The sequence below is a fragment of the Monodon monoceros genome, unplaced genomic scaffold, assembly GCF_005190385.1.
Source record: "Monodon monoceros isolate NGI ecotype Baffin Bay Population unplaced genomic scaffold, NGI_Narwhal_1 Super_Scaffold_16, whole genome shotgun sequence".
In the NCBI taxonomy this organism is placed as follows: domain Eukaryota; kingdom Metazoa; phylum Chordata; class Mammalia; order Artiodactyla; family Monodontidae; genus Monodon; species Monodon monoceros.
In genome coordinates this window covers 35,634,534-35,661,137 of record NW_021703772.1, presented here as the reverse complement: position 1 = coordinate 35,661,137, position 26,604 = coordinate 35,634,534, and positions in this window count along the sequence as shown.

Sequence of the window (26,604 nt, the reverse complement as noted above, 5' to 3'; positions counted from 1 at the left end):
ACATCAGCGCATAAATACCTCTGTCCAATCATTTTCAAAGAACAAGATCCCAGCTACAAATGCAGCCCAGAAGATCCACGACTTGCTTCTCCTATGTTCCTCTGCCAACTCTGCCATGGGAAATAGGCGGGCGACAAAGGCTGCGGCAACACCATCATCCCTGCATTCACTGCTCAAAACATTCTCTTAGGGGCTTCCCTGGCTTTAGTGGTTAAGAATTCGCCTACCAATGCAGGGCACATGGGTTTGAGCCCTGATCCGGGAAGATCCCACATGCCGCAGAGCAACTAAGCCCGTGAGCCAAAACTACTGAGCCTGCGCTCTAGAGCCCGCGAGCCACAACTACTGGGCCCGCATGCCACAACTACTGAAGCCCACGCGCCTAGAGCCCATGCTCGCAACAAGAGAAGCCACCGCAACGAGAAGCCCGTGTACCGCAACAAAGAGTAGCCCCCGCTCGCCGCAACTAGAGAAAGCCTGCGTGCAGCAACGAAGACCCAATGCAGTCAAAAATAAATTAATTTTTAAAAAATTTCTCTTAATTCTCCTGCAAAAATGGCCTAATGTTTCCAAGGAATTGTTGAGTTATGTGATGCCAGTGAAGCTGTCCTTGAGTACTTGATTCCTTTGCAGGAAAAATTAGGCAAGATTGATGATGAAGAGAACTTTATAGGACAATACGAAATTGAATCTAGTTGGTGACTTACTATGGGTATTAGTTTCCTAGGGCTGCCATAACAAATTACCACAAACTGTGTGGCTTAATACAGCAGAAATTTATTCTCTTATTATCCTGGAGGGGAGAAATCCAAAAGAAAGGTGTTGGCAGAGCTGCAATCCCTCCAAAGACTCTAGGGGAGAATCCTCCTTTGCCTCTTCTACTTCTGGTGGCTCCAGGTGCTTCACAGCTTGTGGTGGCGTCCCTCCAATCTCTGCTTCTGTCTTCACATGGCTTCTCCTCTGTATCCTTTCCCCATCTCTCCTCATATGTCTTTGGATTTAGGATCCAATGTAATTTAGGTTGATCTCATCTTGAGATTGCTAACTTAGTTACATCTGCAAAGACCCTTTTTCTAAACAAGGTTATATTTATGGCTTCAGGTAGATATATCTTTGGGGGGGTGGTTACGACTCAAGGCATACACTATGTTATTCCTTTAATTGGATCTTATCTATTTCAGAAAGCTTTGTACTACATAGTATAAACAATTGTAACCTGGATTGAAGTCTTCCTGTTCTTTAAGATAAAGGTATAATTTGCTAGAATCCCAATTCCATGTCCTGGGGAAATCCAATCCCTCCCCAGGGCTTCTGCAAATTCTTAGAATGGGGTGAGAGAGCTGGGTAAGCTCCACTGAATTAATTCAGTTCATGAATTCTCACTGCTTGTTCTTTCCCTTATACCTTGTTGATCCAGAAACAAAATTTGGCCTAGTTCTTCAATCAAAACCAACCACTCTCACAAAGTTCTAACATAAGTAACAGATTTTATTGGATTATCAATAATGGTGGGGGTGGCATTGAACATAGGAGGGAAATTCCTTTAAATTGAATATGAGAAATTCTTTTTCTCTCTTTTTTTTTTTAAATTGGGATATAGCTGTTTTCCAGTGTTGTGTTAGTTTCTACTGCACAGCGAAGTGGAGTTCCCTGTGCTATACAGCAGGTTCTTATTAGTTATCTACTTTGTACATATTGGTGTATATATGTCAATCCCCATCTCCCAATTCATCCCACCAGCCCCCTTTTCCCCCCTTGGTGTCCATATGTTTGTTCTCTACATCTGTGTCTCCAGAGAAATTCCTTTTCTTAAATTCTTCAGCCACATTCTCATGTGGCTTGGCCATCATATCTCTCTTTTCCCTTTAATACTTTCTCATTCTTATTTTTTCTTAGTAGGACAGTTTCATTATCTACTTTCCTCCTTCAGCAAGCCCTGCCCTTAGGGGCTTACCTTTTACCCTGGAATCTTATTTAAACTAGTTTCCTTTTAGGGATAGTCTCAACCTGAGAAGAATTCTCATGTCAACTATCAAGATTCTAATCCCCTCTTCCCTGCTTACCATAAATCATTTACAATCTGTTAGAAAAGATCTTCAAGATAATTTTTTCTTAAGTTGCATAACAACCAAGAATCAAAACCTTTGTGGTAACATTGCTTCTAAGGGAAAAGTCATAAAGAACTTTACTACTTTTATCTATAAAATGTGTTCCAGGCTGCTATTTGAACAATAAAAAAGGGGAGAGGGAAAGCACAAAAGAAGAGTAGGTATTAGAGACACGAGGAATTACTGCCATGATCATGATTGAATCTGATCTATAATTTGATCACGTTGAAGGTGTACTGAACCCCTCATTTAATAATATGGAGCCACAAGTCGCTTTCTACCTCAAAAGAAAACTTAAGCATCAATCATAACTTATCAGTTTTAATACTCAGGGTGACAATAAATGAACAGCAGGACGTGATTGATTAATGTGTTCTGATTTCCCAGTTTCTAACAGCCCTACACTAACAATTGCTAAAAGTACAAACCCTAGCGTTCAGTTTGTCTCTTCAGATGATCAGGGAAGGACTAAAAGGAGAGAGGTGTTAAGAAGCAGCTATTGTTAAAAAGGAGGGTAGATTTTACAACACTGAGGGCTAAGGCGACCAGTCAAGGCCACTGAGGAAACAGGCTTCACTTCTGCCTAGTCAGCTACTCTGGGATGAAATGATGCAATACGTGGTGTTTGGAAAATGAAAATTTGAATATACAGGGAATAACTTAAATGATCCTATTAAAGGACACAGGTCCGACACATGAATATATATTTCCAGAATTAGGTCTACATTCAAAGTCCATCCATGACTCAGTTCATGATCTACTGACGCTGATGGAATTGTAGCCTAAATGAAGCTGAAAGACTTAAAAGGCAAACTTCAACCACCAATCTACCTGAAAGAATTTATTTCCAGAGAAAGACAATTAAAAGGTGAAGGAAAAAACGTTAGGAACAATGCAATTAAATAGATGACTTGGACCCTCACATTTTTCCCAGTCATTAACCCAAAAATAGTGCCCCCTAGGAATTTTGAATTTGCTAAACCAATTATAATAGCATAAGCTAAGGGCTTAAAGATAATTATTAACTTAGTTCTCCATCAGGAAATATCCTGACAAGTCATCTATTCCAGCCCCTTGCTATTAGACAAGACCACTGCCGTACTCTTCGTAGAGAGGAGAAACAGATTGCTCTCACAAGTCTCCAGGAGGGGGAATCTAGTTATCCTGATCTAAGAATTCTCATGCTAAATCAGCTTAACGTGTTCACAGTCCTCTCCTGCTTTTGTCTTTGTAGCGAGAGAACAATGATCTTCACGTAGGAAGACTATTCTCAAGTTCACTGTCAGCCTCATTTTAGCCTTTCTTCCTCGCCCTTATTTTCTACTTCTCTAATCTTCATTAGCTTTATTGAAACCCTCCTTTATGTTTTTCCCATTTCGCCCTAATTGTGAAGTCCAAATATGAGTTGTCCTCATGGAAATTCCTTTAGCCTGCCTCAAGTGGTTATTATTCCTAATCTCTTAAATGAAATGTTAACAGGTCAAAGGAATTTAGGAACTCCTCGGTTTGGTCAATTCCACAAATATTTATCAAGTACTCACATGTGCAAGGCACTGTGCTAGGTTCTAGAAAAGAGAGACACAGGTATTTGTAATAACAGAAAAGTAAACATCCATTCCTATTATGCTGTGGGGCAGTTACCAAGTGAGATAGATCTCTGGGTACTGACATGACCGGGCCTCCAAGACAGATTACTGAGTCAAAAGGACAAACCACAGAGCAAAAGTAATAACAGCTAACACTTAACATAGGTCTTGGCACGTACACAAAAAATAAAGCTACTGCAACTGTCATATAATATCTAAATACATAAAAAATTGAAAGGTCTTAAAAAATGCACTCCAAATGACCAAACACATGATCATGGTTACCCAAGAAACTGAGTAGGTATTAAGGGAAAATTAACCGTCTTCATGATGGTTGACCTTTTATTTTTGTGGCAAAGGGAATTTATGTGTTACTCAGTAATTGATAACTTTTTAATTTAGAAGATTAAGAAGGCCTGGCCCTCACTTCAAATTGTCCATAATTGTGTTAGGGTTGGGGAGAGCAGAGGGAAGTTGTTCAATCTAATCCACAAAACTGTACTGGGCAAAACAGTATCTGTGTCAGGTGAGGGGTATAGGCTGTCCACAGGGAAGGACAGAGCACACCCACCAGCAATGGCATCTCGGGGAAGATGGTGTTTGATGTAAGCTTGGAAAGATGGGCAGGATGCAAGTGTCAGGATTTTGGAGCTGGAGGATATTTTAAGCTAAGAGGGCAGCTTGAGAAGAGGCTAAAAGGCAGGAAAGAGTAAGACAGGCAGTGTTTAATTTGACAAACAACAGGGAGCCTTAGAAGGTTGAGCAAGGGATTGATCTTATTAAGGATGTAGCTGAGGAATGAGTGTGAAGGGGACCTTAGACTGGACAGAGGCTGGTAATGGTCTGAGAAGGAGACCTGCCCAGGAGGGTAGCCATAGGAAGAGAGAAGAGAAAAGAGATGTCTCAGAAGTAAAAGTCATGGGAACTAGATAAGGGAAATGGCAGAATCAAAGAGGTTGCCAAAGCATGAAGCCAAAAGATCATCACTGAAAATTTTAATGTGAAAATACTGCTCAGAAATATGTCTGGTAAATGGAGCAACTTTACCTAGGAAAGCAGGAAGAGAGGTTGTAATTCAAAACCACAACATGACATGAAGTTAGGAACCATCATTGTCGGGTGCTGAAAGAAGCACGCCCCTAGAACAATAATGACAGGCAGATTCTCCCTGCTCTGTTTGCCAAAGCACAGATACTCTAAGTGTGGTCCATGGACCAATGCTAGGCTATGAGCTGTTTGTTACCCCATGTGATGAGATAGGAATTGAAATCAAGAGAAAGAATTTAGAAAGTTTTATACCAATTTAACAAGAGTAATTTTCTGTTTATTGGGGCAAATATTTCTTACGATTGTGCTTATATTTTTCTATGTCTTTTTTATTTCATTTACTTTTATACCAGTTTAATAGAGTAATTATATGTTTATTGGATCTAGTAGTTCTTACAATTGCACTTATATTTTTGCATGGTTTTTATTTCACTTTTCTAGCAATTCATTTTTATTGTATTTTATAAAAGTTTCAACCCACAATGGACTGAAGGAAAAAACCTGTCTTTCACCAAGAATAGTTTAAGTACCATTGTAGAGTATGCTTCATATTTAAAGATTTTAAAGTACTTCTTATTTATTATTTCATTTTATCCTGAAAAATATCTTCAAGTAAGTAGTGCAAGCCTGGTTCCCAGGCTTGTGTAAATGTGCAATTTTACACAGGGAAACCCAATTCTAGAGGAGTTTTATATATTTTAAAAAAACTTTATGGAGGCATATTTGACATATAACATTATATTAGTTTCAGGAGTACAAAGTAATGATTCAATATTTGTATATATTGTGAAATGATCAGCACAATAAGTCTACATAACATCCATCACCCTACACCGTTTCCCTTCTAGAGGGGTTTTACAAATTATCCCCAAATCACACAAAGATGTTGGGGGTCGGGGGTGGAGAAGCATGTGTGGAAAGCCAGGTTTCTTATTCAAAGCCAAAGAATCTCCAGTAGCTCTTACTGGTGCATGTTGAAATTGCTTTTTAGGACTCAGATTAGCAATTTTGCTTCTTTAAAACATGCAACATTTACTGCAGAGGTTCTCAGAAGCAAATTTAAGGTACCCTTAGATAGAGGCAAAAAGCTTCCAAATTTTTAATTCCTTTAACTCTAGGATTCAAATGAATCACAAATGATTCCAGCTAGACTGGCATCAACCAATATTTTTAATCAATTACTAATGATTATATATTAGGTGGGATATTGGAGAGTATCACACTTCCTCAAATATCCCTTTTCAGAAAATCTCCTTTTAGAGTTGATACTTATCTTAAAAGTTACCTTATCCTAAAATCAAATTATTTTTCTTATTTTTACCCTGAGCCCAACAAAGTTGGATGACACACCATCATCAAAGGCTGTGAACACATTGGTATTTCAAACAGCACCCAGAATGATTGGTTCCTGAGAATACAGAATTGTAAAGTTCAAATTTTGCTTATTCTCAGAAATTGTGACAGAAAAAGAGATAGAGTTTGCTGGAGGATTCACCAACCTCCTAGATAATGAAAGATCTCCAGTAAAATAACATTCTGATGACCTAAGTGTAAATGAACCAGAGATATGTAGATTAAATTTCTTTTGAAACACACATGGTTTTTAAAAATTATGGGGAAAGTACTTGGCAAAACGTACTAAAAGAATTTGCCAAACCCCAAATGTTTGATAGACAGCTGGAGAAATGAGGCCAATACAAAATCTCTGCCTAGTCATTCATCCTCTCCAGGTACTAAGTACAAAGGTGTCTTAGACTTCCATCAAGGCTAACAAGCAACTGGAATGTTCTTAAACTTAGTTAAATAGTCAATTACACAAAACCACTAACTTTTGAAAAACATTACTTCTCAGGGAAATCAGTCCTACATATGAGATTATCCTAGTGGTTAGCAACACAGAAACTCTAAGAAAAGCTTGACTTTTAAAGGACAATTGGCTCAAGGGATGAAAAACATAATCCCAACTTTGACCTGTCAATCCATCGAACGTTGGGAAAGGTGTGGAGGAAACCCACGTGCCGCATCAATTACGCTGTGCTTTGGCGCAAGCCCGCCAACATTCACGAAATAGACTAAGTGTTCAGCTTTATGAGATCCTTTGTACACAAAAGTCTTTTACAGAGTAAACGGTTGGTTTGACTTATCCAACAGTGAATGTGACTCTGCTTTTTTTTTTAAACGTGTGTACAACAAATTAATGTTTACAGCTTAATTATAGGAGCCTATTCCATGCTTCCTTGGTTTTTCCCTAGACACATCATTAGTGATGCGCAGGAAGCATTTGCATCTGCCCCTCAGGTAGAAGCTTCTTTCATAGAAATGGGCTAAGAACATTGAAAATTTACAAGTGAAAGGGTTCTTGTTTGTTAGTGAAAATGTATGTATCCAGATACCATATTTGTGTGTTCTTCTCTTACCAAAATTGAAGCTTTGTGTAGGCACCATTCTTGTCTGCCACATTCACAGCTTCATTGTGCTTCCTAGCATAGTTCTAGACAGAAAGAAGGCACTCAATAAATATCTGTTTCATATTTATGAATGAATAAAGCAACCTCGGAATAACTGGCATCTATTTTTCTCTCAAACAGAGACTCACCTGTGACAGTGGACAAATCTATTATTTGACTATGCACACTACCTTCTAACTGCCTTTCCTTTCAGAGCTTTGAATTCATTCAGAATGAATGGTCTAAGATTTCCTGCCCAGCAAAGTCATTGGAATAGCCAGCGCCAACCCGGAAGAGCTTTGAGACTATTGGGAAGCAAATGGGACAGATGGCATTTTCACCCTTCCACCAGCTCCAGTGTTAACTGCCTTTTAAAAAGTGATTTTTGATAAGTAAAGCTCCCCAAGCCCGCAGGCACTCAAACATTGATCTGTAAATATTTAACAGTGTTAAAGAGATACATGCATGTAAGTGAAATCATCCTGCAGATCTTTACAGAGCAAGGAGACTATCCACCCAACACTTAAAAACATTCCTCAGGTTTTCAGTGTTCTGCCATGTTTCCATGAGCCTCCTTGGGTCATTTACCTGCCTTAGTCAACCTTAAACAAATACCAGCTTGCCCTCTGGCCTCCAACTTGTTCTTCCAGAACCGTGCGGGATACCTGATTTGCTCACTGGCTTTAGAATTTACAAATGTGGATACTAACCTTGACTTTCTAAATAGAAGAAAATCTTTCTAGTATTATCAGCAGCATTCTCCCATAAAGGTATAAATAGCAGTATGCCTTTTGTTCTTTATTTTGTCTTTACCTCTGTTTTACTAATTCAGTCCATTATTTAATCCATCTAGCTGCCTTCACAGAGGAATAACAACATTTTTACTTGCTTAGATTTGATTAGGAAAGAAGCAAATGCCCTTTCCACAGAGTCAAGCCCGGTAATGTTGATTTTTACAGGAAGAACTTGACTAGTGTCACTCAGCATCACAGCAGTGGCATCACTTCAATCAAAGGCTGTGTCTACACTGCCCCAAAAGACTCAGCTGCCCATTCACTCAATTCAGACAACCAATCAACCAAGTCAAATAAATAGTCAGTGAAATTGGTTATTTGACTAAGTTGAATCATCGTTTGATTAAATTGATTATTTCAGTTCAGTCGTCCTAGGGGCCCTGTGTTGTCTGCCTGTACAGCCCTACAGTGGAACGAATGCTCACCACCGTGGACACAGAGAAATAGGACTGTCTGGCAGAAGGTAATTGGCTGCAGGATTGCAGAAGCACAGTGCCTGAAATGTCATGGAACAAACTTCCAAAACAGTAACTTCACTCTCCATGTCCTCCACCCACTCCAAGAGCTGTGATATAGTGGTTAAGGGTATGGACTTTGGAAACAAGACTACCTGGGATGAAATGGCAGCTCTGTCACTTACCATCTTTGTGACCTAGAGTGAGCTACTTAACTGCTCTCTGTCACCAATCCAAAATTTGGACATAATACTACCCATCTTAAGGGGTGGCTTGTTTGGTGGAGTAATGGATGAATACATGTAAAGCACCTAGTAATCACTCAAAGAATATTTGCCATCATTATTTTGTTACTACGACTTAACAGAAAGACACTTCAGACAGGAGCCTTCATGGTACGACCAGAAGTTCCCAGTGCCCCAGATGCTTTTAAATTTGAAATAATATATCTCCCAGCAAAGACATTTTCATTTGTCAATGAATATTTTATTTTTCCAGAGCTCTCCAAATACTCACAGTTTATACTAGATATAACATCAAAAGGAAGGTTATCTGGAATTATCCTATCGAAAATTCCATATTGGCTCTAAAATGACCAGACTTCTTGCACTGACTAAAACATATTACCTCCTACGGAGATGGACAATGTAAGAGAAATAAATTCTATGTGGAGGACAAGGGACTGTTGTCTGCCCGGTGCAGAGGCAGCTTCATGAAGGTACAACCTGGGCAGTTTCACGGGCCTCACACTTACATGGTTTTATGCTCTGTTGTCGTCTTCTTGAAATTCTTAATAACTTTTGAAAAAAGGGCCCCGAGTTTTCATTTTTCCATGAGCCCTGTAAAGCAAAGCCTGGGTGTGACCTATTACCAGTAGCTAAGATCCTAGGGTAAGGCACATTCCACAGACTGGAGCCTTTCTGTTAGAAGATTTTAATAAAATGTTGATTAGCTCAGCTGGCATGATACTTGTAACTGAAACAGAAGTTTTCCTGTGCTTATGGTCCATGAAGGAGTTGCCTCAGAATACAGACTCACAGGACGGGCCACAGGCCGGTTCCACTTAGCACCTCCCTCGATCTCATAGGTCAGGGGGATATGATGAGCAAGGGAGATTCGGAGCTGTTTCCCTCATCCGTGATTCCACTGATGTCGGCTCATTAGTCAAAAACATATTTTGAATAATCTTAAGAGCCTAAAAGTATCTTGATTCCAAACACTGAAATAAGGATTTGGAGTCTTCTGTTCTCCGTCCCAGCCTTCTTTAGTTCACGTCTCATTCTTAAGCCCTTGACATGGTCTCTATTGTTTTTCTACAGCAGGAGATAAAAACCACTATTTTAGTTGTTTGATTTTTACTGTGTGATTAGTCTAGGCATGATGGAGAGAAAAGCACGTGAAGCATTATTTTATTTGAAAGCCCGAAGCACATAATGTTTATTAATAAAGAGCCTGGTTTACATAGATTTTATTATTATTGAGCATAAAATGGTTTACATTATAAGCAAGGGTGAAATTACTAACTAATTAGCCTGTGAAGATCGTGTTTAATGGAATATATAAATCTAGGGTGTTGCTTTTTTTGTAAACCTTAATGGTCTTATTCATTAAACATGTACATATGCAGCCTTTATGCTGAAACAGGGGATTGTCATATATAATTCAAGGTCAAATGATTCAATCTGTTTCTCAAAGTCCAAAAATCTCAGAGCTTTAAATTCCTTAACTCTTATGGAAATTGGTTTCAACACACAGCTGCCTTAGTGTACACATTGAGTTCAACTATAAATGATGGCAACTGAGAAAAGCAAAAGTGAAGAATTGAAGGGCTAAATTCTCTGTCTGTCTGTGTCTCTCTCTCTCTCTGGATACTGTAGCTTAAAACCCACTTAACTCTTCCAAAGGAACTTTGTTTCTATTAATTTAGAGGATTGCACAGTCTTTGTAAAGACACCCTTCTCAACGGGTTTGCATGGCAGAAATAGAGACACAGATGTAGAGAACAAACATATGGACACCAAGCGGGGAAAGCCGTGGGGGCGTGGTGGTGGTGGGATGAATTGGGAGACTGGGATTGACATGTATACACTGATGTGTATAGAATGGATAACTAATATAAAAAAATAAAATTCAAAATTTTATAAAAACTTTTGCTGTATAAAAAATAAAATTCAAGAAACAACAACAAAAACACACCATTCTCATATATTTCAGTTAAATTTTGTAATAGCACCATAAAATGTGTCAGGCATTGCAATAAACTATCAGTCACAGGAAGCACAAATTGTATGAGAAAATTACTAGAAGCCATGTCTTAGAAGGTAGAAAAAAGCAAAATTCTTCAAGACCTTGGAAAAATAATCCTTAATGTTTCCTTAAAATGTGTGTTTCTTCTTTAAATAAAAATAGAGACTATGTGTTTTAAGTAAGGTATCGGGATTTGAAGCAGTGTGGCTACTTTAACCCTTTGACTTCACCCACCTTCTTCAACGCTAGTTCCTCAAGGCCACTAGAGAACAGATAAGCTTCCCTCTTTACCTACCCCCTACCACTTTGGAGTCGCAGAGTTATCAGGGGCTAAAGCAGGGAGAGGCAGACATATGCATGCTGCCATTTTTTACTTTCAGAAGAGGTTTTATGGGCAAGACTTTTATTGGGTTTGTCATATATTATATAATTGGTTGAAAGTTGACTTGCAACTATCCTGATTCTAGTCCTTTCATTCAAAATCCAAGTTACCACAGGTGATCAATTCACTTCTGCTCTGAGAAACTAGAATATGCTTCTTTGCAAGAATAAAGAGGCCTCAGCTGAGGGCTTGGACTGGCTGAACGGTAGCAAGTTGTTTCGTTTGTCTCTTGCTTATTTGAACAGCCTCGGGGTGACTACAATAAACAAAATCAAGCCCAAACAGAAAACCCAGTTTAGCTACCACGGTAATACTAGAATGATTTTCAGTTACTCTGGGACCATCCCAACAACTCCAAATGATGAAAATATTATTCACAATGGATAAGGCTGCATGTTGTCATAAAGGCTCTGACGTTCCGTTTTATGGAAGTGCTTTTGTTTTAATCTCAGAACTCAGAATAAATCTAGACCTACCAAACCATAAGATTTGTATTTAGGAAATTTGTGTTTGGGAAGAACCTCGAATGTTTGCTCTGGAGGGCGTGGGATTCTTGGACACGGGGGTTTGAGGGCTCTGAGGGCTGGGCTGGCCATGAGCACATCATTTAAAGACGAACACTGCCCCCTGCTGGGGAGAGACCACATTACCTCCCGAAGGTACGTCTGAGGGTGGAAAAACCACTGCTATATAAGAGGGAAATGCATTTTGATTCTTTCACTTTTTTTTTTCACTTCTTAGCTTGACAGCTAAGTTCAGAAATATTATAACTGCCAAGCATCACTATTGCATTTCAAGACAACTTGGTTTATTTTATTATTCTCAGCCCATTATTATGACCTACCGCCCCTGGCAGAAATCCATCTAAATGAAAAGATAAGAGAAACAAAGGCAGCCACTGTGGTGACTGGGGGGCTTTTGAGATGGAACAGGGCATGGAAAAGAGAAAACTCTGTAAAAGGTTTTGATAGTTTATAATTCGACCATAGCCAGTCACAACATCAAACGTTAGAGAGAGAACTCGAGCTTATAGTGCTCGGGGAGCTTGTAAAAGCATCTGAATCATCTGATTTTCTGTCCATACCTTTTCCCCCTAAACTGATCACCACGACAGAGCTGCCCAGAGAAGGTCATGGAGACCAGGGGTGGGGACCCAGACCCCTTCTTCTAGCCTCAGGAAAGGGTTAGAACACTACAAAGACACTCCAAGGTGTGCCCTCACCCCAACTTCCTTCCTGCCTCCTAGGGTGAACTGCAGTTAAGGTGAACTCCAAGAGCAAGGGCTCTTTTCATGAGGAGAATTTGTGGGCAGGTTGCTGAGGGAACCCCTGGAAGCACAGGTCAGATTCAGTTACTGGTGCCCACTGTGCACCATCTTCCTACAGTGTTTACTAATTATTCACATAGATTGTCCTTTTAACACTGTCCTATCAACACAACAACTTCCTGAGGAAGGAATTACCCCAGTCCTCTACAAGTTAGGAAATTTGGAATTAGAAAAGATAAAATAGCTCGTTCATGGCCATGCAGTTAGTAGGTGGAACAGACCCTGTGCTCATCCTGCCTTATACATCTTTAGAGTTGACATGCAGCTCTGCTTTCCAAAGTTGCTCTATCAACCTGTATAAATATGTATAGCAATAGGCTGCACGGGGTAATCAAAGAATTCTATTAAATATTCATCCACTTCATTGATGAATTTCCTACAGGAAGTAATTCTGGCCTCCAAAGCACCACCATGCTTTGTAAATAAGAATTAATTCAGTATTAAGTGACATATTTTTGTGCCCAACATCAGAATAATTATATACTTAAAGAACAAATTATATATTCCCTCAAAACACCTTCCCCCCTCATAGATACTAACCCTAAATGAAATATGACCACATGTCACTCCCCTCCTCAAAATTCTTCATTGTTCTCTGGAACTGGATATTAATAGCTGCTCAGTATGAAAAGTATTCTAAAATCAAATCAGTTTAGAGAAAGTTTCATTTTATATCCTCCTGTGAGTATACCAATAGCTCTAGAAAATCCTATTGTAAGAAAAACTGTTTAATTTTTTTGGACCAAACATTTCTCCAACTTATTGGGCCAAAGAATTATATTAATGGAATATCTATTAACAGATCAAGGAATCTGGGGAATGGAGTTTAGGGAATATTGGCTTACATGGTAAAATCTAGACTCTTCAGCTTGGCAATAAGCCTTTCATAAACCAATTCTTGCCCAACACCTCCAGCTTCATTTCTAACAATTCTCCTCCGTGCAGCCTAAAATTGAACCAAATATTTGCTGTTTCCTGATTTTATCTTGTTATTTCATGCCTGCATGTCTTTAAACACACTGGTCCTTCTGCTGGAGCATCCTTGGACCTCCTTATCCACCTGGCCACCTCCTAACCATTCTTTCAAACCTCAAGTCAGCTCTTTCCCTGTGAAAACGCTTCCTTCCCTAACTTCCTCCAGGAAGGTTTAGCCACTGCTCCGTCTATATTTGGGTACATCTTTCCACTTAACACATCATTGTGTATTTTTTTCCCTTCTCTTTCTGCATTAGCTCTTCCAGAAACCCAAAGTATCCCTATTCCCCAGGATTTATTGATGCCTGGAGCGTTCATGGATCAATGACTGGGGAATTTGTTCTGAGATTTCTTTCCTTAACTTCCTTCTTTATTCAAAGCAGTCCTATACAAAGTAATTTCATCTCCTCCTAAAAATCTTGATAATACTAATAATGATGATAATGGCTAATATTTGAGTGCTTCCTATGTGCCAGGCTCTGCACTATTTTTCACAGACTAGCTTGTTCACTTATCATAACCAAATGATACAAATATGTGATTGTTTCCATTTTACAGATAGGGAAATAAAGGCACATGGAAGTCAAGTAATTTGTTCAAGTTCACAGAACAGGTGAATGCAGACCTAGGATTTGTATCCAAAGATCCTCTATGTATTCTCTATATTGTCCCATAACATTGTAATATAGGAGCTTTATTATATTATTCAAACATGAAAAAAGTTCATTACAATAGAAATAGAAAAACAAGGTATAAGCTTTCTTCCAATACACCAAGGAAGAGGAAGAATTAGGTATTTATGGTGCAGTGTAGGAGGATCACAGAAGAACCACAAACAGGTCTCGAAAAAAATCCACCTGTCAAGTTCTTGGGGAAAATAAGAGCATTATAAAGAAGGCTGGAAATGTTCGTTACTCCTCAGTAATGAAGCGGCCTTCTGAGGTTACCTGGAGGGCCCAATGGAGGCTAACCTCTGAGTAAAGCTTCGGCTGTTCTGTCACCGGGGGCCGTGGGCTATCAGTGGCAGATGTGGTTCCAGCTGCAGTCACGTGGTCACCACAGCCACAGCGACTCCCACAGCTGAAATGCATTTGTCCTGCAGCTTCCCCTTTACAGATGGGAAACTGAGGCTCTGTAAGACCAGTGACTGCTCCAACTTACCCAGTTAGTAACAAAGTTGAGCTCAACTCCAGATCTCACCCCGGAGGCCCTCCAAAGACTCCCCGGAAAGGAAGCCGTCTTTAAACTACCATATGACCCAGCAATCCCACTACTGGGCATATACCCTGAGAAAACCATAATTCAAAAAGAGTCATGTACCACAATGTTCATTGCAGCTCTATTTACAATAGCCCGGACATGGAAGCAACCTAAGTGTCCATCAACAGATGAATGGATAAAGAAGATGTGGCACATATATACAATGGAATATTACTCAGCCATAAAAAGAAATGAAATTGAGTTATTTGTAGTGAGGTGGATGGACCTAGAGTCTGTCATACAGAGTGAAGTAAGTCAGAAAGAGAAAGACAAATACCATATGCTAACACATATATATGGAATCTAAGAAAAAAAAGAAGTCATGAAGAACCTAGGGGTAAGACGGGAATAAAGACACGACCTACTAGAGAATGGACTTGAGGATATGGGGAGGGGGAAGGGTAAGCTGTGACAAAGTGAGAGAGTGGCATGGACATATATACACTACCAAACGTAAAATAGATAGCTAGTGGGAAGCAGCCGCATAGCACAGGGAGATCAGCTCGGTGCTTTGTGACCACCTAGAGGGGTGGGATAGGGAGGGTGGGAGGGAGGGAGACGCAAGAGGGAAGAGATATGGGAACATATGTATATATATAACTGATTTACTTTGTTATAAAGCAGAAACTAACACACCATTATAAAGCAATTATACTCCAATAAAGATGTAAAAAAAAAGCCCATTAGCATTTTAGTTGCTTCTGTGAAATTTGTATTTGCTCTTGTATTTTCTTCTTGAATTTTAGTCTGGTCATCCAAAACCAGATTGGATATCTCTTGAGACAGACTGTTATGCTTTTGTCTGTTGCAGTGGAGTGCAAAGTACATCTTCATTGAACACTTGTCCACCGATTAATTAAATGAGGCCCAAGACCAAATGTGCAGGTCAAATGGGTGGACATTTTCCATGACTCTCAGGCAGCTGCCAAAGTCAGCCCATCAGAAGGCGGCAGACGTTTTTACATCACTACATGCGGAACCCAGCCGCTCTGCCTCTCACTAACTGCAAACCATTCATTAAGTCTCTTGATTTCTCTGTGTCTGCAGTGCCTCATTAATAAAAATGAGGATATAGATTTCTCTGAGGGTCCTTCTAGCTCTAAATTTCTAGGGTGAGATTTTCAACATTGAAGAGAGTGGAAATTCTCCCAAGAATGCTGACATTACTGGTAAATAATTTGCATTTGCATGGTTTGCAGAAAAATTTGAAAGCCTAAGTACTATGTTTCCAGTATATAGCTTGCCTTTAAAAATAAATGAATAGGGCTTCCCTGGTGGCGCGGTGGTTGAGAGTCCACCTGTCAATGCAGGGGACACGGGTTTGTGCCCCGGTCCGGGAAGATCCCACATGCCACGGAGCGGCTGGGCCCGTGAGCTATGGCCGCTGAGCCTGCGTGTCTGGAGCCTGTGCTCCGCAACAGGAGAGGCCACAACAATGAGAGGCCCGCGTACCGCAAAAATAAAAAATAAAAAAATAAATGAATAAAGAAATAGACGGGCTCTTTTCCTAGTTCACATCCTCTTGCCTAGGCTTTCCAACCATAAAGCAAGACGTAGGCTTTACATATATTTTGTGGTATGGCCGATGCCACAATTCAGTAGTAAGGGTGCTTCAAATAGGAGCCAGAGATCATAGCACATGCCTTACATTGCCACCACATTAACACATGGGAAAATCCTTACTTTTTAATGACTCTGACTGCTTTACGAAGACTGTTGGGAGGACATCAGAGGTGCCCCTGGCTGCTGGCACCTCCACTTTAACCTGAGAATGGACTCTGTTATGGAGTGAATTTTGTTCCCCCAAATTTAGACATTGAAACCCTAATTTCCAATGTGACTGTACTTGAGGCAGAGCCTTTGGCAGGGGGCGGGGGTTAATTAAGGTTAAATGAGGTCATAAGCGTGAGGCTCTCATTCAATAGAACTAATGTCCTCATGAGAAGAGGAAGAGACGCACCAGAGATCTCTCTCTCTCTCTCCACCAACACAGAGAAAAGGTCATGTGAGGACACAGTGAGAAGGTGACCATCTGAAAGCCAGGAAGGAAGGCCACAGAAGAAACCAAACTTGCCAACACCTTGATCTTGGACCTCCAGCCTCCAGAACTGTAAGAAAATAAATTTCTGTTGTTTAAGCCACATGGTCTGTGGTACTTTGTTATGACAGCCCTATCAAAATAATACACCCCCTAAAACCAACGTTGTGATAGCCCCTAAATTAACTTCCATTTTTATTTAGTGACTAAATCGCAGCCTCTGAGACTTAGCCAAAGGCCACAGGCTAAGAGATGGGAAAATGCCACACAAGGGCCTCTCCATTTTGTTCTTAGAGAACTGGTGACTTCATGCCTGCCTCTCAGCTAGCAGCATGGAAGCATGACCACCCAGGGTAGCAAGTTCCAGAATTTTGTACTATTCTATCTGCCATGTTCCCCACCTGTCAGTCTACTGCTTTGCCTGAGGACAAAAAAAGAATGCAGGCCATCACTCCCCTGCTGTGCTAGTTTTACTAATATTCATCCAGCCATTCTGTCATTCAACAAATATTTATTGAATGCCTACAACATGCCAGGCACTGTTTCAGGGACTTGGGATATTGCAGTGAGAAAAATAAGTAAAAATTCCCATCTTCATGGAACTTATATTCTAATGAAATAACTTCTAATGGAGCAAGAATTCTTGTTGTTTTTTTTTATCTTATTTTAACACTGCTCTTTATTTTCCACAAGTTACCTTATCCTACACTACAACAGGTTTCCATCTTTAACCATTTTCTTGATCTGCTTTCCCATGTCCTTAAGAAAGTGAATAACATTACCTTTAGTCCATTTTACCAATAGGGACGTTGAAGGGCAAAAGGTAATTGAGACTACTTTTTCCTAAAGCACTAACACACCTCATATCAGTGCAAGGGTTGGAAACTGGGATTTCTCAAGTCTGGAGTACAGATTAACCATCAGAAAGCAAAGCACAAGCGCTTCATATTCTTAGTTTCCACTAAAGCCCTGTACTGGCAGTAAAAATACAAACAAAATTCCCCATAACTTCTCCATGGGGACCCTTCTTGGCTGATTTCTTGTAGCTCCATTGCACTGGTTCAGACAAAATCAACCAAGGTCGTGACAGTGAAATTCATATTGCACGCTGATCTGAGAATTTGGATAGGAGTTACAAGCATGAACTCAAAGCCAGAATACAGAATTTACCCTGTAATTATTTTATTTTTGACTATAGCAAGTCTCAATCAAATGGCTATCCTGGGTTCAAAGCACTGTTTTTTGAAAACATCTAAAAGCCAACTTATACTTATGTGTAAAATGTACACATTAAATATAAATGATTCAGCAACATGGATCAGATTTTACACAGTATAAAAATCTCTTCTTTAAAGCCAGCCACTCCAGAAATTAGCTTTATCGTATTTATAAATCTGTTTGAAGATTAAATCTTTTTCCCCTTTACCAAAATCAGTAAACAATTATCAGCGTCCCAAGGTTTTATGTTAAAGCACGAGAATTTCTCTAGGTTGTGGTTAACCACCCTTTGTATCTTGTGTTTTTTTTCTTAATTCCTCTGACAGTTTTGTCACACTGGAAGCTCACCCTCTCCAAAATTAAGACAGTGACCACAGTACTACTGGCGAGTAGGGTATGGGGGAGGATGTGTTTGGTTAAAAAAAATAGAATGGGGTTTCATTCCAAGAAACTTATCTTAGGGAAGCTGCCTAGACTTGACCTTCTGCCATAGGGGAACAAGTTAGAAATCAGCTCTTGGAATGGTTGTATAGAGTCAAGGCAATGTGATCATCAAGGCAAAGCTTAATAACCATGCCACAGATCACCAGGGAAATCCAAGTCCTTGCCCTCGGACCGCTATGAGGAAGTCAGCATCTAATGTACAGATGAAGCCCAGCCTGCGAGACATTAAAAAAAATAGGCGTTGCTTAAAATCACTGGTATTTGGCCACCATACATCAAGCTGGTTTTGAAAATAAATTGTAATCTTTCTACTCAGGGCACGGATCTTCTTAAGACCAGCAGAAGCCCTGAACCCTCATGACAGAGAAGGGAAAACAACCTCCATCGAGAATCACAAACAGATGGTTACGACCTCCCCTGGACAAGGTGTTCTTTGCATTTATTTTTCTTTGGGAAATTAAATAAAAAGACCCCGCTGCCTGGGCCTGGGTTCAATCCCTGGTCAGGGAACTGAGATCCCACAAGCCGCGGGCTTCTCGTTACGGTGGCTTCTCTTGCTGCAGAGCACGGGCTCTAGGTGTGCGGGCTTCAGTAGTTGTGGCTCGTGGGCTCTAGAGCGCAGGCTCAGTAGTTGTGGCGCACGGGCTTAGTTGCTCCGCGGCATGTGGGATCTTCCCGGACCAGGGCTCAAACCCATGTCCCCTGCATTGGCAGGTGGATTCTTAACCACTGCGCCACCAGGGAAGTCCCGAGAGTGTGTTCCTTGTGTTCTGCCAAACCGAGGTCTTTCTTAACTCCTCTTCCCTCCCTCACCTCCACTAACCTCCAACCTGTCGGGTCACGAGGTCAGCTTCAGACTGACGTTCTTCTGCATTTTGTCGTCAGTGTTGGCATAAGCAACATCCTGTTTCAAATAAGAAGGTTTAAAAAAAACCCTCATAAAGCTCCTTGGACATCAAATGACTCTTACACAACAACAATTTGATAAATTAAGTGTAAATGAATCAGAAACATGTGGATCAAGTTTCCCTCAGAATACGCATGGGCTTAAGTATTCAGAGGGAAAGCGCTCGGGAAAATGTATTCTGAACGCAGAATGTTTGAACAATAAGCTCAGACTTACTTGACAGTTTCCCCACCCCGGGTCAACCCGAGTGATAAATATGCGTGTGTAGGTACGGCGCAGGGTCACGGGGTGCTTGCAGCCCTGCCACCCCACTAATAACTATGGTATATGGAGTGAGCCGTGAAGAGGGGCTGCGAGGCTGAGGCCTCAGGCTCATCTGTGCTCCCACTTACTCAGGGTTTGTTTTTGTTTGGTTTTTCATATGAGAGCAGAACGTTGTAATGATTTCCACTGCCACTCACCCACCCCCTCCCCATCATTTTATTCCCATCGCAGAAACCCTCGGGGAGAATCTACTGTGTGTGACAAAGAAATATGTCTTTTCTCTGTGTTACAGACCTTGGATCGCATCCAGGGCCCCCCTTTTCCCCGGAGGCCAGCTCTGCTCGTTTATGATTTGCATTTCATTGCTGTACACTGAACCCAGCGAGAAGTTGTCTGAACCAGCAGAATGGTGAGAGCTAAAAGTAGCAAGCAAGAAGCCTCCATTCTCCCGCTCATTCTGCACAGAGTCTGCGCTGCCAGAAATCCAAAGCCAAATTTGATCTAAAATTTATACAAGCGAAGAACGTCAACATGAGTACACTCAGTCTCTCTTCTCTTCCCCTTTCCCAAGACCCTTCTTGGCCTGGGAACCTCTATTTTATGTTTAATTTAATTTTGGATTGCTAATTATTATCTTTTTCTCTTCCCCCACCTTTTCTGATCTTGTCATTCACTTTCACAAGGTCCTTATTTTATTTTCTTAAACTTTTTTACCCATGAATCTTTAATTTGCAAAACTGAACAAAGTCAACTTTTGGAATACGAACAATATGAACTTGAAAGAGGAAGCAGTAGGCTCAAGAAGAGGAGTCTAATATTTGGAGGGGAAAGTTCAATTGAGAAGGCATTAAAATATACAGAATATACTCTATATAGGGAAAGAAGATCCATTCATCCTGTCCTGTACATTAGCATTTTATAAGTGCTAATGAAAGAGTTATAGGAAAGATTTTTTTTAAATGAAGTCATCTCTGATATTCAGATTAGTTTGCTGGGACTACAAAACAAAAGTACTGATTTTAAGACAGAGCTCTGTCCTAAACTACACACCCAATTTTTGGAAGTGATATTGAAATGTATTCATGAGGAAGTCTTACCAGCACCTCAAAATAACAAGTAAGCTGCTTCCCCTTCTGTATCACTACCTTTGTTAAGGATAAAGGATGAAGCTACCTCTTCTCACACTCCACGTCCAAGAGGCCATAAAGAGTGATTATTTTCTAAATGCTTCCGATTTCATTCACACCTGAGCCCCTGTGTCAGTCCATCACCCACACTGCAATCCTAGTGATTTTCTAATATGCACCCCTGAGTGTGACCCTGCCCTGCTGAAATCCTTCTATGTCTTCCATTCCTGGGGAATGTGGTTCTCAAGGGTCAAGGGATGGAGGGAAGAGAACTGACTCAAATCTCCCCAGGGAGCTTTTATACTCTGCACCATTTCTACAATAACTGTCCTTCCTCGCTCTTGACTGGGACATGTGCGAGGGTTTGAAGGGGAACTGGAAAGGAGTCTGGTTCATTGTGAGATAGTCTCTCTTCCCCTTCCTGCTCACCTCCCCTTCTCCTCCACCCCTCAAAACCTTCTGGCCTTGAAGATGAAGTCTAAACTCCCCAGGGCATAGGAGGCCTTGCAGAAGCAGGGACCAGGAACCCTTCCCTGCCCCCTGCCCTGCATATACGCTACTTGACCATCCAGACTCTCCCTTTCCATATTGGTAGTGCCTGTTTTTTTCTCAGTCTGAAATGCCCTTTCTTTCCTGGCTAACTCCACTTCTCCATCAAGCCTCAACTCAAACATTTCTTCGTAATCACCTGGGGCACACTGGGCCCTTCACACAAGGACCTGGTATGCGTTACCTGTCTGTCTCTTTCCCAGCGCAGGACTTCCTGAGGGATGAAGCCAGATCTTATGAGTCTTTGTTCCCCCTAGAAGATGCTTAATGGTTTTTGAATGACTAGATGCAGTCATGTGTAAATAAATAAATGGGTGAAAGAAATCACAGTAGTCAGGTCTATATGAGCTGACTCATATATGTTTTGCAAACAGTTTGTAGTAACATCTTATTATTACACAATTAATCCAATCTGGCCACTAAGCTACAAGCAATAACCAGACTACGGTACAGGTGAACTAGTTATTTTGGTCATCTTAACATGCAAATGAGACTTAGCCATTTGCTGATCGACTCACATATGAAATAAACTTTCCCCCTAAAAAAAGTATATAGCAACTCTTATGAATTTTAAAATGCTAACATTTATTTCTTGAGTACTTACTATGTACCAGGCAGTGACTTACATGTTTTATGTGCATCGATTCATTTAGTCCTCACAGAAACTCTAGAAGGAACATGCCTTTATGGTGCCCACTTTACAGATGAGAAAGATACCCACAGGCACCAGCAGAACACGCACAGCCCATGTTCTCACCCAGTAGGTTATCCTGTCTCTCAGGAAACAAATGGGCAATGTGTGGTTTCTACTAGAAACAGCAAACAATATTTTCCAAAGGAGAACCATAATTAAACTATATACGGCTTCCATCTTATATTCAGATCAAAAAGGCACCACAAATCCCAGTTGTTCTTGTAGTTAGATCCTGTCACTTCTGTTGGTCAATTCATTCATGACACATAACACACCAAAAGTCGGGAGGCAAAGTTTTTTCCAACTTGACTGAACTGATTTTTGCCCCCTTCCCCATAAAACTGGTTCTGAGATGACTTTAACTTAACCATTCCCTGGAGAGCAAAAAATATGGGTGCCCGGCAGCTTCTAGGACACTGGATTCCAGAAAGGGCCAAAGAAATGTAAACCAGGGGAGGGAACACAGAAGCCGGAGTGACCATGAGAGGCAGGGAGGGGCTCAAGGTCTCTGAAGTGGATGCCGTTCCACGTGGCTGACTGTCCACATGGCCTGCTCTCCTCTCAAGATTCTGAGCTTTTAAATAAAAGCAACCACAGTACTTGCCTGTCAGTACTTTGTTTATCCAAGACAGGAAACGAGGCTTAATTAAAGAAGGTGAAAAACATACTTGTAGCCATGTCATCTTTCACTATATCCTTTTGTAATCCTGTGCTATAATTACTATAAAATAACAATAAAAATTAAATCAATAATGGTTCCTCTTTCATAAAAGGAGGCTCTGACTTCCCATCCTCACCTCCACAGCCCCTTCCCACTTCCCAGAGAACCACAGTTGAGACTTCCGGTCTACCAGGAGTCCCTGTAACCTTGTGTACCTGACACTGAATTCTGTGCCCAGCTCCTCAGTGGAAAGCAGACCATTTAACCTCCCTTCGCCTCTATCTCTCCATCTGTAAAAGGTCTGAAAAAATGCAGGCCACCTGCTTTCTTCACAGGAGAGTGATGAGAATTAATGATATTAGGTTAATGCTGTCAGCTTCCTGAAGGGCTCAGGGAATTTGGAATGAGAGACCCTGTATGGATATCAGATATGATTCCCTAATCAAAGGACTTTGGGCTGTCCATATATCTTTAGAACCAGGGGCACTGGAACACCAGCTTTTCTATTTGTTATTTGAAATGGTACCCAAAAGAGAAGAGGACAAGACATGACTGAAGGATATGACTGAGACAACCCTTCTGGTGACCGTCCATTCAACATCTGTCCGAGGGGAGGTGATTACGGGCCTCAGATTGCCAAGTCCATTATCATTAGCACATTATTTGGTGCTGAACGCATTGAAAGGACAGGTCGGGCCACAAATGTCTTTGTTAAATGCAGAGCAACCACCCTCCTCCTGGCCTCCACCCCACTCCAGGCCTGTGTAAAGTGAGCCGTGGGGTGCCTTTCTCCCCTCCCCACTACCCTGCCTGCACTACCACCCCACCCCTGGCCCCCACCCCTCATTTAAGAGTTCGCAAACTGCTCCTGCCAGTTTAAGCAAAAAATGTTCCAAGAGGTAACAGGGCCACGGTAATTAATTTTGCTCCTTGACTGGAAGGTGAAAAGCTTTTTATTATGTAAATTATAAATGTCCTGAAGGGAAATTTTATCTCCGTCTCACCAATGAGCCCATCAGGCTGCCTGAATCAGGATTTTTTTTTATGTTTATTAGTCTAGGGGGGCCAGTTAGGATGTTTCATATCTTCTAAGTGCTGACATTTATCTATTGCTTCCAAATAAGCTTAGTGGCAGGGAGCCACAGGCAGACCACAAAGTAGGGAGGGGTGGGGGGAGTCTGTCTACAAACAGGCAGAGCACAAAGGGAGCAACCCCTGGGCCTGAAAGGTGGGTGGAAGCCCACTGTTCCCCATGTTGAGGGCTTTTGTCTTTCCCTCGTGTTCCCCCTTCAGCCCATCTTCCTCCCCTGTGATTCCTTCTCACCTGTCTCATCTCTGCCTTGGCTAATGATACCTTGGGTCTCTGGGCACAGCAAACCCTCCCTGGGGCTGAGGATGCTCTGCTCCTCCCTCCACAGCCATCAGCATTCCCAGCCATACTCTTTGGGCTCTTTGTTGGGGGACCTCCTTGCTCTCAAAAGAACACTAGAGTTTTTTCTTCCCTCAGAGGAGAAAGATTATACGCTTGCATTTTATGTATCACCTTGACTGGGCCCCAGTGCCCAGATATGTGGGCAAATGTTTTTCTGGATGTTTCTGTGTTTTTGGATGAGATTATAATTTAAATTGGTGGACTTTGAGTAAAGCAGATTGTTCTTCATAATGTCGGTGGGCCTCATCTAATCAGTAGAAGGCCGGAATAGAGCAAAAGACTGACCTCCCCTAAGCAAGAGGGGATTCTGCAGCAGACAACTTTGGACTTGAATTGCAACATCCACTCTTCCCTGGGTCTCCAGCCTGATGACTCACCCTACAGGTTCAGGCCTTGCAGCCTACATAATTGTAGAAACCAATTCCTTAAAATCTTTCTCTATAGATATAGATATTGATATATCCTATTGGTCCTGTTTCTCTGGAGAATGCTAATACATACGCCACTAAGAATATAGACTACAAACACCACTCTACTCCAAAAGGTTAGGATATATGATAGTGACTGGGACCTAACAAACCTTGAGAAAGGGTAAGCTTTGGTGTTCTTATTTTACACAATAACATCTCTTTTTCTTTTTTTTTTCAACATCTTTATTGGAGTATAATTGCTTTACAATGGTGTGTTAGTTTCTGCTTTATAACAAAGTGAATCAGCTATACATATACATATATCCGCATATCTCTTCCTCTTGCGTCTCCCTCCCACCCACCCTCCCTATCCCACCCCTCTAGGTGGTCACAAAGCACCGAGCTGATCTCCCTGTGCTATGTGGCTGCTTCCCACTAGCTATCTGTTTTACGTTTGGTAGTGTATATATGTCCATGCCACTCTCTCACTTTGTCCCAGCTTACCCTTCCCCCTCCCCGTGTCCTCAAATAGGGGAGGGGGAAGGGTAATCCTACTAGAGGATTCTCTAGCAGGTCTGCGTCTTTATTCCCATCCTGCCCCTAGGTTCTTCATGACCTTTTTTTTTTTAGATTCCATACATATGTGTTAGCATATGGTATTTGTTTTTCTCTTTCTGACTTACTTCACTCTGTATGACAGACTCTAGGTCCATCCACCTCACTACAAATAACTCAATTTCATTTCTTTTTATGGCTGAGTAATATTCCATTATATATATGTGCCACATCTTCTTTATCCATTCATCTGTTGATGGACACTTAGGTTGCTTCCATGTCCTGGCTATTGTAAATAGAGCTGCAATGAACATTGTGGTACATGACTCTTTTTGAATTATGGTTCTCTCAGGGTATATGCCCAGTAGTGGGATTGCTGGGTCATATGGTAGTTCTATTTTTAGTTTTTTAAGGAGCCTCCATACTGTTCTCCATAGTGGCTGTATCAATTTACATTCCCACCAACAGTGCAAGAGGGTTCCCTTTTCTCCACACCCTCTCCAGCATTTATTGTTTGTAGATTTTTTGATGATAGCCATTCTGACTGGTGTGAGATGGTATCTCATTGTAGTTTTGATTTGCATTTCTCTAATGATTAATGATGTTGAGCATTCTTTCGTGTTACACAATAACATCTCTTGATCTGTAGCTGGGCTGTTGGGTAACACGTCCTAGGCTTCAGAATAGAGCAGAAAGCTGATGGAAAAGAAGCAGGGAGAGGTGAGATGAGTGTTCCTAACCAGCCCAGATTTGAGGGCAGGCTCTGCATCCTCTGTTTAAAAAGTAATAAATCATAGCCAGGACATGGAAGCAACCTAAATGTCCATCAACAGAGGAAAGGATAAAGAAGATGTGGCACATATATACAATGGAATATTACTCAGCCATAAAAAGGTACAAAATTGTGCCATTTGCAGAGACATGGATGGGCCTAGAGACTGTCACACAGAGTGAAGTAAGCCAGAAAGAGAAAAACAGATATTGTATAATATCGCTTATATGTGGAATCTAGAAAATTGATACAAATGAACTTATTTGCAAAGCAGAAATAGAGACACCGACACAGAGAACAAACATATGGATACCAAGGGGGGAAGGAGGATGGGATGAATTGGGAGATTGGGATTGACTTGTATACACTACTATGTATAAGATAGATAACTAATGAGAACCTACTGTATAGCACAGGGACCTCTACTCAGTGCTCTGTGGTGACCTAAATGGGAAGGAAATCCAAAAAAGAGGGGATATATGTATATGTATAGCTGATTCATTTTGCTGTACAGCAGAAACTAACACAACATTGTAAAGCAACTATACTCCAATAAAAATTAGTTTAAAAAAAGTAATAAATCTATCTCATTGATGGACAGATGGCACAATTTCATAAGAAGCTTATAGGGAGAATTTCATCCTTCAATACTACAAAGCCCTGGGTACATGGTGGGGGTGAAACAGTGCCTTGTTTTCCTGGAACTTATAATCTAGTGAAGGATTCAGGTATTAAACAGATAAAGTCACATATAAATGCATGTCATGGTACCTGCTGAATCTCATTAGAGGAAATAAACCTGTTCTGTTATAGATTGAAATGTTAGGAAAGGCATCTCTGAAGAGACAACAGTTTAGAGAAACTGAAAAACAAATAGGAGTTTCCCAAGTTGGGGGAGAGCATTT